Source organism: Podarcis raffonei, chromosome 5 (genome assembly GCF_027172205.1).
Source record: "Podarcis raffonei isolate rPodRaf1 chromosome 5, rPodRaf1.pri, whole genome shotgun sequence".
NCBI classification, from domain to species: Eukaryota; Metazoa; Chordata; class Lepidosauria; order Squamata; family Lacertidae; genus Podarcis; species Podarcis raffonei.
This window is the reverse complement of record NC_070606.1, coordinates 5000619-5013654: the sequence shown is the minus strand read 5'-3', so window position 1 is coordinate 5013654 and position 13036 is coordinate 5000619. Positions and strand designations below refer to the sequence as shown.

The following is a 13036-nucleotide window of genomic DNA, read 5'->3' as shown; positions in this document are numbered from 1 at the left end:
GTATATTGCACTTAAAACACACCTAAAACGTTTTATTTCCAGATGTATAGCTGAGTCCCAGGAAGACAATGTGCAGAGAGGTTATCACCATTATCACCTTTTGCTCTTAAATGGAGAGCCAGTGTGGTGTAGTGGTTAAGAGCGGTATCTCGTAATCTGGTGAACCGGGTTCGCGTCTCCGCTCCTCCACATGCAGCTGCTGGGTGACCTTGGGCCAGTCACACTTCTCTGAAGTCTCTCAGCCCCACTCACCTCACAGAGTGTTTGTTGTGGGGGAGGAAGGGAAAGGAGAATGTTAGCCGCTTTGAGACTCCTTAGGGTAGTGATAAAGCGGGATATCAAATCCAAACGCTTCTTCTTCTTAAAAAAATAAATCCACCCATCTTTATGTACAAGGTGGTGGACACTCATTTCTTGGAGGTTTTGAAGCAGAGGCTGGATGGCCATCTGTCATGAATGATCTAGTTGAGCTTCCTGCATTGCAGGAGGTTGGGCTGGGTGAGACTCGGGGTCCCTTCCAACTCTACAATTCCATGATTCTAAACAGGTTTGCTGCCATCACATTTAAGCCTCAGATTTGAAGCAATTACTGACAGCATAACTAGGTCAGTCATTCAGGCCGTACTCAAAATCTGAAAGAACACAGAAATTAGGGTAATAACCATTAGTATTCAACACCTACAAGACTGTGATTTCATTGATAATACAGTGGTACCTTGGGTTAAGTACTTACCGTATTTTTTGCACCATAACACTCACTTTTTTCCTCCTAAAAAGGAAGGGGAAATGTCTGTGCGTGTTATGGAGGGAATGCCTACGGGTGGCATGCCTACGGATTTTCCTCCTCTAAAAACTACGTGCATGTTATGGTCAGGTGCGTGTTATAGAGCGAAAAATACGGTAATTCGTTCCAGAGGTCCGTTCTTAACCTGAAACTGTTCTTAACCTGAAGCACCACTTTAGCTAATGGGGCCTCCTGCTGCTGCCGCGCCGCCGGAGCACGATTTCTGTTCTCATCCTGAAGCAAAGTTCTTAACCCGAGGTAATATTTCTGGGTTAGTGGAGTCTGCAACCTGAAGCGCATGTAACCTGAGTTACCACTGTACCAATATCTGCATTTTCACTCACCCACACACACCCAGCGGAAGTTTGGGAAAAATTTCTCCCTCTGGAAAACTGGGAACTTCTAACTCTTCCCTGACACTAATGTCATAAATCGACAGAGACTTGATTTTACATGTTTGGCTTCTTCAGAGATCAAACTATACATGTTGTGTATTAAATACTTCAAAAGACTTTTCCAGTAGCCCAAAGTAGCTAAAATGAAAAATTATTCATTTGTTTGTAACCACTTCTGATGTGTAAGTAACCAGTGTTTAAAGAACAAATTCTCCCCAACTTAACAAATGTGTGGCACAGTGTGGAAAGGATTCTGATATGTTGTCCTGGTGACCTTTATAAACTTCTTATTGTATGCCTAGCCACTTGCTATTCTACAGATGGTCTCTATTAATTTACGGTATACTTCTAATGCACACTGAGAACTTGATCAATGCTCTAAATAAATCTAAATGTTAATATTTATGCCAATGTGCCTTATTTTTTTGGTATAATCTTTTCCCCAAGGTGGGGAGGAGAGCAGTGAAGCTAATAGAAGAGAACAAGAGGGAGGGACCAGATATTCCCAGGAAAGGCAAGGGCTAAGTTCTAGCTCAGATTGGGAGAAGGGGAGATACAAGCCAGATCTAGCCAGGAGGTGGGAAAGCGAAGGAAAGGGCGCCTCTGCCATTTTGAGGGTGGCTGGTCACGGAGAAGCAGAGCCCAGAAGGTATCTGAAATAAGGGACTCTGAGGAAGAATAGTTAAAGATAAGAACCGTTTACAAGATTGTTTGTTAATACGCAATACAAAGTTATAAAAGAACAAGAAGCGTTTGTGTTGTGATCTGAAGAGGACAACGACCAGCCCTGACAATTAGGAATTTTCCTAGTTCAACTCTTCCCCCCCCCCCTTGAAAAAGCCATCTCTCCTTTTGGCAAAGGCTTCAAGCAGCACAAGAGAACAACATCCCTCCACCGTTGTATGTCCACAGCTTCTGCATGTAAGAGGTTCCACTTAACTATCCTGGCTAATAGACTGATCCAAGGAGGTTAAGGGGTGATATGATAGCCATGTTCAAATATATAAAAGGATGTCACATAGAGGAGGGAGAAAGGTTGTTTTCTGCTGCTCCAGAGAAGCGGACACGGAGCAATGGATCCAAACTGCAGGAAAGAAGATTCCACCTAAACATTAGGAAGAACTTCCTGACAGTAAGAGCTGTTTGACAGTGGAATTTGCTGCCAAGGAGTGTGGTGGAGTCTCCTTCTTTGGAGGTCTTTAAGCAGAGGCTTGACAACCATATGTCAGGAGTGCTCTGATGGTGTTTCCTGCTTGGCAGGGGGTTCGACTCGATGGCCCTTGTGGTCTCTTCCAACTCTATGATTCTATGTGTACACAGCACTTTACAACGAACAGGTATGACAGGTTCCTAATGCCCCTCACCTTGAGGGGAAGAGAGGAGACTCACATCCTGGGGAGCTGCCAACCATCTAGCTCCCAATATTCAGGCTACGGTGGTCTCCCTCAACCCCCCCCCCCCAGGGCTCATTCCTAACCATCTTACTCTGACAGGAAGAGGTGCCTAGTTTTCAAAAAATATTTCCCCCTGTACTTTGTCTGAATTAGTTTATTACATAATCAATTCAGGATTCTTGTTTAATATTTCTGTGTATACACAGGGCAAAAGAGGAAGGGGAGAAATGGAGGCCCATGTAGGTAGGGGAAGAATACGTGGTTATTTCAATTACACGTTCTTTGATACAGAGTCAACTAAGTAGTTACACTAACGGGATCCAGTCCAGTAAGTCCTGCTAGCACAATGGGGCTCTCCTTCCGTGGTAGTTTTTCAGCAGAGTTTGGATGGCCTCTGCCGAGTATGGTCTAGTTGAGATTCCTGCATCACAAGGGGTCGGACTAGAACATAGCTGTCAACTTACAGATTTGAAAATAAGGGACCAGCAGCCTCGAAAATAAGGGATCAGCAGCCAAAATAAGGGATTTTGCTTGTACAGAAATCCGGTACTGATGGAGCCATGCTGCTTTGGCTGCGACTGACTGTGTTTTGCAGGGGGTTGGACTAGATGTTCCTAAGGGTCTACAACTCCCACCAAAGAAGAGGGGCAGACAAAACTGATGGCAAAGCTTACAGACAGAATTAGAAACCAGGAAGAGGACCTCTTTAATAAAGAATGGGGAAAGTTTATAATTTAGTTGAAAAGCTATTGTAAAGAGTTACATAGATTGGTAGGATTGACAGAAAACCTATAGAAAAAAATTTGAACTATGGATGGACAAATGATTTATAAAAATAGAGTTATGAAAGGATGCGGGGGGGGGGGGGGAATCACTACATTAAGATGCTGTACTGGTTGGAGGGGATGCTAAGCAGCACGTTGGGGCTGCCGTCATCCTGATGCGAGGAGTTCCATCGGCCCTTCCCTGCCCGAGAGAGAGGGGGGATGGAGAGAGACTCTCGCCCACGCCGCCCGTGAGCCCGGCATGAGGCAGTTGCGGTGTCGGCGCAGCTGCTGAAGCGCCGCCCTTCTGCGTCCCTCCCCATCCCCTCCTCTTCCTGCTCCCTCAGGCCGCCTCCTCAGCCGCCGCCCCTGCCGCCTCCGGCTTCCCCTGGCAGCGCAGCAGAAGTCTCGCAAGAGAGGGGCTGCCTGCCCACCTGCCGCCACCCGTCTCCTCACAATGCACCCCTGAGGGGGAAAAGGGAGAGACGGGGACGTGGCAGCTCGTGCGCACGCTCTCGCGCGCGGCAGAGAACCCCGAGCCGCTGCTTCCCTCCCGAGCCGGGCGAGCATGAAACCCAGGAAATTTAAGGGACATCATCAATCCGGGATAGCAGCATGAAACGGCGCTGGGATAAGGGAGTTTCCCGCCAAATAAGGGACGGTTGACAGCTATGGACTAGATGACTCTCCGGGACCCTTCCAACTCTACCATTCTATGATTCTGTGATAACCAGAATGGTGAGGGGAGCTGGGAGAACACCCAGAACAGCACATAGATGCACAGAAGGAAGGCCATTCCATCAGGCAAGCAGAAATGCTGCACTAACAGGTCAAATCTCATTAGTGCTGCTTTGAATTCCACAGTCTATACCCTATCTAAGCTAGAAAGGCATCCCAATATATTGTGGGATTGTATTCAATGTAAGAACACGGCTCTTTAATATAAACTGTTCACAGTACTACTTCCTCTGCTGATACCCTAAACCAGAGTCTGCACAGCTCGCATCTGAACTGATACTACCATTACCTATCCACAACCAGGTGCCTAAAGTGGAACAGCACCTTCTGCAAAGTAGAACACCAGATAGCAATTAGCTTTCACATGCAACAAGTTCAGTTATTCTTCTTTATCTCTCTCTTTTGCTAGAAATCTCTGCTCTTACAGGCATTCATCTTAATGTTTGGGGCTTTGGTTATTTCATTCTATGAGGTAGTTCTGCAAGTCTGAGATAAGGGAAGCAGGTTTTTCATCTGCCCTAAAACCTACCAAAGGGGATAAGAATATGTGGCATGCAGCCTAACAGGAAGAAGGGCTTAATTTTCCCAACATATTCTTTCCACACTATTTTGTGAAGAAATTCTGAGGGCAAAACTATTTAGAAGCAGCCTGTAACATGATCTTACTGCTATTTCATGGGTCAGAGTACGAGTGATGCGCTAGAGGCTTTATTTTAAAACAAGAACTGTATTCTCGGGAATATACAAGAAGAATTGACCATTATAACTTAAATATAGCCCTGTCCAGAATTATTTGCAGTACAGTATGGTGGGTTTCATGTTTAAGTATTGCCACCTTCTTTGCTCCAAATTACAGAAAGTTTTGTGAAAATTTCGAGCAGATCCCTGAATAATTTCATACTTCCTCTACTGTGGCCCATCAATTACCATTCGAATTCACATTTTTTCATTTAAGTGGTAGAAGAAATATGTGTGGAGAGAACTGCTAATAGTGATCTCAATTATCTGCTTGCTGGCGATTATATAGTCAAAAAAGCTCCATCCATTCACAAGAGGGAGGTTTAAGCATGCTAAGAGAAACCCTGAGTTTTGCAGAAGTGCACAAAAGCTTTAAAATAAAAGACTAAGGATGGCATACAAACCGGCATGATGTCCTGAGAGCCCGTTTGGTGTAGTGGTTAGAGTTCTGGAAGACTAGAGTCCATAGCCCCACACAGCTGACTGAGTGGCCTTGGGCCAGTTACTGCCTCTCAGCAGTTCCTACTTCACAGGGTTGTTGCGAAGATAAAATGTGAGAGTGGGAGAAACCGCGTGTGCCACCTTGAGCTTCTTGGAGGAAAGGTGAAATATAAATGTAATAAAAAATGGCAAAGGTTTCACTCTGCCCATAAAATGAGCTTTCACTCACCTAACAGTATTTTCCCTTTCTTTTTTCCTCCCTGAGAGTTGGGGACTCTGCAAAGCAAATTTCAGGGAACCTGGGGTGGGGGAGAGGAAATTCTGTCTTACCTGCTCACATGTGGAATCATGGATATTGCCCTTAAGGGGCAACCAACCCAAAACAGTTCATTGGGCACTAAGCACAGAATGCTGATGGAGAAAAATAAAACAGAGGATGGGGAATAGAATGGTATGGTTGGAACATTGAACCAAACCACACTGAATTGCAGATACCACTTCTTTTTCCAGATTAAAAATAAATGTCATATTAATGCAAAAAAAACCCATACCTTTATACTTCTGCCTTCATCTTATTCCCTGCTTACTTTCCACTTTAGAAAGTTTACGTAGTATAATGTGTTTTTATGCTGACCACTAGTAACACCCGTGTTTTCTCCAGGTATTTCAAAAACTAGATTGTTTAAATTAAGCTTAATTTGCATACTAGCTATGCAATAACCACTAAGTCAAATAAATAACTGATAGCATTAAAGCTAGGTAGTAAATCAGGTAAATGCCACAGTTAAACCACACACAATGTAATTTGTGCTGCTTTTGAGTAAGAAGCATACGATCATTCCACTGTTTCAATCCATAATTCTTTCCTGACATGTTACCAGGTTGTATGCCTTTTCAGAAGAAAAGCATGCAATGCACTGCTATCTCAGAACAGAAAGTACTAAGGAAATGTAGCTCTTGATGCTGGTTATTGTGGTTTCTATGGGAATACAACACTTGTCACAGTTCTGATATAGTGATGAAATTAAGTTCCTTGGTTGATTAACCTTTAAAGACATGGACTTTGTGTCATTACCAAGGCTCACGAACCACTAACCTGTATTTCCAGTTGAACTACAAACTATACAGTACTTCCACAGGGATTAATATATTTCCGTAGACATTTACAGATGACAAACTTGTACCTTGTCTAATGCTCCCCAAATAAACTACTGGGATAATAGATTTTATACAAACTTTAGTACTGCTTTAAAATTCATTAGACTTTGCCTGCTTTTTCTTTTGAGAGGTACACCAAAACTTTTTTTCATATCTTCTACAGTTTTCATATCTTCTACAGTGGTACCTCGGGTTACATACGCTTCAGGTTACATACACTTCAGGTTACAGACTCCGCTAACCCAGAAATAGTGCTTCAGGTTAAGAACTTTGCTTCAGGTTGAGAACAGAAATCGTGCTCCGGCGGCATGGCAGCAGCAGGAGGCCCCATTAGCTAAAGTGGTGCTTCAGGTTAAGAACAGTTTCAGGTTAAGTATGGACCTCCGGAACGAATTAAGTACTTAACCCGAGGTACCACTGTACCGCACTGTAAGGTACATTGGATATGCCATTGTCTCTGAGCCTAAAGCCACCTAGTGAGCTTCGTGGCTGAACTTCTACCTTCTACCTATTGCCCTGCTTCTCAGCAATGCTTCTTGTTTCCCTCTAGGGAAGTACAACCCAGAGTCATCCAAAAATGGAAACCTTTTCCATCTTGAGAATTTTATCAGGAGGTATATCTTAGAACCCAGGGTTGAATCTGACTCAAGAGCTCTGTTACTTGTCTACCTTTGGTCATTCTTCCATACACACACTGGAATTCCCTTAAAGTGTCTCAATATATATAGCATGTGCAGGAAAAAAACCCAATTCATAAGCAGCTAAAGCATCCTAAGAGACCTTGGAGAGTCTTGTTTTTCCCCCTAGACTGAAGTTACACCCAACTTAAGGTCTATTTAGCAAACAACATTTCTTACCTTCTCAAATGCTTGCATAGCCTACCACCCTACCATGCCAAGCCAAGTCAGCACAACTAATTACAGGTCACATACATGAAATCAACCAAATGCCTCTAAAGCAAATGTTTGTCTAAGTAAGAAAGAGTCATGCTTTTATAATATGTAATCTGAACATAGTGCAAGGAGCAGGCAGTTCCACAACTCTAAACTCACACAGCAACTCCAGTTTATGCTGTCAAAACACAAAACAAGTTTCACTTTAAAATACATAATCAATGGCCAAGTACCACCAAACTTAAATGGTTATTAATATATTTGCATGAAAGTCCTACAGTACCTCATAGTTTCAAGCTATGCATAGACTGAAGGCCTGCTCAGATGCTACTTATCAGCAAAAAAAATCAAGCAAGCACAGGTCTTGAACACAGTGAGGGGACACAGGAGAACCCTAACTTACATCTCAGTAGCCTATAGGCAAATGTGGCAGTCTTCACTGCACTGTACAAGAATCAAATTTTTAAAAAATGTTTAATTGTTACTAAAGCAGTTTCAAAGCATACACAGTTTTATCTTGCCACAATAATTTTTAAATTCAGGTGACACATTCACACAGCATACATATTCCACACAGTGTTAGAAACTGGGATATTTGCCACATGGTTCCTGGGTTACGGGCACAAAAACAGAATGGCTAGTCACCATTTTTCTCCCCAATGCAGCAGCACTTTCTGTTTTTTGAGAGAGAGAATATATTCGGTTTTTCGCAATTTGTGGTATTTAGAGGGTTGTGACCAGCCATAGCAAAACAGGTCATAAAGAGAACGCATTGGGACTTAAGTTTAGGCACGCACAGGACAGCAACACCCAGTGAACTTCATGGCTGAGTGGGGATTTGAACCCAGGTCTCCCAAGTCCTGGGATGCGGGTGGCACTGTGGGTTAAACCACAGAGCCTAGCACTTGCCGATCAGAAGGTTGGCGGTTCAAGTCCCCGCGACGGGGTAAGCTCCCGTTGGTCCCTGCTCCTGCCCACCTAGCAGTTCGAAAGCATGTCAAAGTGCAAGTAGATAAATAGGTACCACTCCAGTGGGAAGGTAAACGGCGTTTCCATGTGCTGCTCTGGTTCACCAGAAGTGGTTTAGTCATGCTGGCCATATGACCCGGAAGCTGTACGCCGGCTCCCTCAGCCAATAAAGCGAGATGAGCGCCGCAACCCCAGAGTCGGCCACAATTGGACCTAATGGTCAGGGGTCCCTTTACCTTTACCTCCCAAGTCCTAGTCCTACAGGCACTCTAACCAAAACACCACACTGGCTCTCCCTGGGGTGAACCATTTTCTTTCAGTTTGCCAAGTCACAGCAAAGCAGCTAGATCTCCCCTGCTGCTCCCCACCTCTGCAAGAGAGAAGCAATCCATTTGTTTGCAAACCACAAAGTGTCTGTCCCCTCACAACTGCTTCTTCACAGCTCATTTAGCACATCAAAAAGCTTCCTGGAGAGCAAGCAGAAAGGGAACACTAGCCAGAGATCTCAAAATCTCCTTTGCTAGGTGGAGGGAGTCACAAAAAAACCGGCTGGCAACCATTTAATTTCGACCGCTGATTCCACAGTATAGTAAAATCGGGTAGTCATGCAACAGCAAAGAATCAAACCATTCAGTGTTGTCCTGGCCTATCAGTTAATTCCTTCTCCTCCAACCAAGACTATGTTAACAATGGAAGCTAGGAGTTCATGTTGCACTTCAACTGAATTTAAATTCAGTAACAACTGACACTTGTGAAACACCCTGCAAGAGTAACCATTTGGCATATTACATAATCTGCACACACAACAAGTATACACATTTCTGTATTACAAGAGTTCGTTCCCCTTTCGTGGCAACTCCTCCTACCTAGGAAGCTCCCTTTAAGACTAAAAGTTGTCTCATTTAGATCAGCACAATACTGTAGCTAGATAATGATACAGACGTTTTTATAGTCTCAAGGGTCAGGCCTGTACTGCAGATGCCATAGCAACAAACACTGTCCATTTGGACATTAGGTCAAGCAACTGTTACAGAAGGCTGCTTATTTTGGTTTAATATGTTGTCTGAATTAATAAGCCAGTGTTTGTGATTAGCAGAAAAGCCAGAAGGATTGCAAAGTATGACAGTATCTCTTGGAAGATATATATCTTATCAAGAAGATCAGGTAAGATCCAGGTATTTATTGCAGTCCTCCATATTCACTGCTCTGAAAACTTCAGCTATGTTATGCAGTTTTCTAAAATTTCTAAGTTAATTCATAATAAGTAAAAATTAAAAAGTTGGGTTAAAGCTCAAGACTGGGTTTTTGCAACACACATCATTGCAAAGTCATTAATATGGCTTGTTGAATAATAAGGGAACGGAAAGATGGTGAAGAAAGGAAAGTTTCCTGTCCCCTCCTGACCTCTGAAGTCACCTACACCCCCTGACAATCATCTCTGGGTGGGGGAGTCCTCATGAAAAAAAAATAGAAGGAGTTTAAGAAATCATGGTGGAGGGAGATCAGCCAGATCGTGGATCCTAAAGTAAGTTAACTTAAAGAAATCCACAGAAGTGTTTTCTACCCCTCCACTCCCCTGCACACCATCTCACATGGTTCTGGAACCCCCTTCTGATTCTCTGGACAGACTATTTGGGACACAGGTGGCTTCATGAGGAAGAGGATATCAGAAACTCTCCTTCCACAAACCTCTCTAAATTAGCTTACATTAGGATGAAAGCAGTGATGTATGGACGTGACCATAAAGAAGGCTGACCGCCGAAGAATTGATGCTTTTGAATTATGGTGCTGGAGGAGACTCTTGAGAGTCCCATGGACTGCAAGAAGATCACACGTATCCATTCTTCAGGAAATCAGCCCTGGACAGATCCTGAAGCTGAGGCTCCAATACTTTGGCCACCTCATGAGAAGAGAAGACTCCCTGGGAAAGACCCTGATGTTTGGGAAAGATGGAGGGCACAAGGAGAAGGGGACGGCAGAGGACAAGATGGTTGGACAGTGTTCTTGAAGCTACGAACATGAGTTTGACCAAATTGCGGGAGGCAGTGGAAGACAGGAGTGCCTGGCGTGCTCTGGTCCATGGGGTCACGAAGAGTCGGACATGACTAAACAACTAAACAACAACAACAGGATGAAAGCCTCTATCCAGAAAGTCCACCACCACACAATTATCATACCGCTTTTCACAAGATCTGAAATGGAAACAAGTATTAAGTACTTAGAACATAAATAAAAATATAAAATGTCATGACCTTGGTTTTTACTGCCAGTGACAATTCCCACTGTAAAATATAAGACTTAAATCTATTGATTACAGGAACACGCTAAAGTAACGTAGGTTGTAACAGGTAACTTATTCAAGTATAACTTATTCAACTAAGGCTTCTCTTAAACGACAAGGGCCAGGATCTTGAGAATGCTGAGAAACTAGATTTCATTTTAATGAGAGCAAATTGACTTCACAAATGGGCCTCAAGGCTACACTAGGCCAGTTTGCAGCAAATAGCTCCAGGCTAGAAAATTTAAAGTGCAAAGAGCTAGGAAATGTAGCATATTTAATGAACAACTCTGATCCCAAAAACCTTCAAAAGACATATAGCAAAGTTCATATACAGAGAGAGAGAATATTGAGACTACACTCAACCTTGCATTTCTATATTGAAATAAAGCTTTTTGGATAGTGGCAGCCTGTATAGTATTCCTAAGAAATCTATGCCAAGCTCATTCTACTCATTTTTAAAACTGAAGCTGTTATTCTGTTTTATAATATTGTATGTAGTTTTACTATAGGAACTGATTTGCGGGCTTCAGGGGACCCAAAAGTAAGGCATACGGAACATTTAAAAGTGAACATTTCATCCTCATGAAGATGGCAGCAAGTCTCAAGTTTCCAACATACATGTTTCCCAAATCAATGAACTGTCTGGTGCACTTAAGGAAAGTGCATTAAGGAAATCAGATGGGTGGGATCATTTCTCAGCTCTTCAGTTTGTTTTGTTGCAGCTCCTGAAAGGCATTCTCAATTAGGGGTGGGGGCAATTCTAGAAGAAGTAAGCAAAATATATGGCCAAGCTTAGAATTACATGAGCCAGCCTCTGATTTCAGCCCGAAGCAGCGGCCACCAGAAAAGCTGGAGAAATGAATCCAAGTGGAGCAGACAAGCACCTCCCCCCTCAGGACACGAGCAGAGGAAAGACAGAGCCGAACACATGTCTGGATTCAAAGCTCACCTTTCCGTCTCCGGGGAGCCTTAGGCCAGCTGCCCTCCGTCCTGCCCTCCGCGCCGCGTCCGCCCTGCACCTCGACGCCCGAGCGAGTCCGGAGCCTCCGCCCCGAAGCAACTCCCTTCTCCCGCCCGCCTCCTCCTCCGCCCGCCCTCCCGCGCTGATTGGCCGCCGCCGACAGGGCGCTGCCTCCCATTGGCCAGCCCGGCGCCCCGCTTCCCCATGTTCTTCCTCCGTGAGCTGTCGATCAAGGCTGCGGGCTTCCTGGCGCAGGCTGAGGGCAGTTCGGGATGGAGCCGCGAGGTGGGAGGCGGGGCTTCACTTCCTCCTCTTCTGAGGAGACCCCAGCCTGGGGGCGGGGCTTAGCAGAGCTCGTCCTGGGACGCGGCGCTGTGCTTAGGCCGAGTGACACACGCAGCCGGCGCCTCAGCCGCCTCATGCCCAGCAGCCGCCTCTTGGGGCGCCGCCGTTTGGAAGGCCCTCCGGACCCTGGAGACGAGGGAGCGGAGGCTGAAGCATGAGGGGGTCTTCTTGGCCTTGGGCTCCAGCTGGTCTTTCTGGTGGCCAGGCGGGGCCCCGGCCCCTCGGCAGGTGGATTCTGTGGCCCTTGGCTGCTCTGATCTTCCAGGGCGGGGAGGCCAGGCTGCTCTTCCAGGGACCCCACGTCCTGCAGCTGCTTCGCCGCCTCCTCTGGCTCCGGGGGGCAGAGAGCTCTGGTCTTCTTCTTCATCTGCCCACTGGATGTGCTTGGTCTTCTTCTTGCTCTTCCAGGCCATGATCGGGAAGGCAGGGCTGCTGGTGCTGGGTCTCCAGGCCTCAGGAGGGGGACTTCTCCTGGCGTCCCCAGCAGCCTCCATGCTGCCGGGGTCACCAACATGGCTGGGTCCCGCCGCTGTCTGCCCTCGGCTGCCAGGCAGAGGCTGCTGGTTCTGCAGCTGGGACTTCAGCTCCCCTCCTGGGGAGCCGCCTCCTTCTCCAAGCCCCCTGGGGTCTTCCTCTTTTCCCATCTTCAGGCTTGGCTGCGTGTCACTCCCGCTTTCTCGCTGTCCGATTAAAAATCAGCTAAGCCACCCAAGAGCTGTTGAGTCAAGGCTGGGCCTCAACTGCCAAGTGAGGTTGGGATTCTGAGCTGATGTCATAGACTGGTTCCGATCAGTCCATTTCCTCTGGGGGAGGGACCTGTTTCCCCTTAGGGTGACCGCTAACCCAAGAGAAAAAGCGGAGAAATCTTTTAGTTCTGTAGCAAGAAAGAATGAGTGCCAGATTTCTTTCCCCTGCCCTCCTCCATTGCAACACCTTTTCCTCCTCCTCCTCTGTCTTAATACAGTGGTACCTTGGGTTACATACGCTTCAGGTTACAGACACTTCAGGTTACAGACTCCGCTAACCCAGAAATAGTACCTCGGGTTAAGAACTTTGCTTCAGGATGAGAACAGAAATCATGCTCTGGCAGCGTGGCAGCAGCGGGAGGCCCCATTAGCTAAAGTGGTGCTTCAGGTTAAGAACAGTTTCAGGTTAAGAACAGACGAATTAAGTTC

At 45.6% G+C, this 13036-nt stretch overlaps 1 protein-coding gene across 4 annotated transcripts in view; it reads right to left on the bottom strand.

The window, feature by feature from the left end:
• PACSIN2 (protein kinase C and casein kinase substrate in neurons 2) overlaps positions 1–11628 on the bottom strand; it is a 49039-nt gene extending 37411 nt beyond the window's left edge. For 3 of the 4 annotated variants that reach the window (XM_053387688.1, XM_053387691.1, XM_053387692.1), the window contains exon 1: positions 11505–11628. The gene's annotated coding sequence lies outside the window, so the exon portion shown is untranslated. Of the gene's footprint in view, positions 1–10451; positions 10467–11504 lie in introns of all 4 variants that reach the window. The other variant, XM_053387689.1, reaches the window with a different exon arrangement.
• Positions 11629–13036: the final 1408 nt, after the last annotated feature.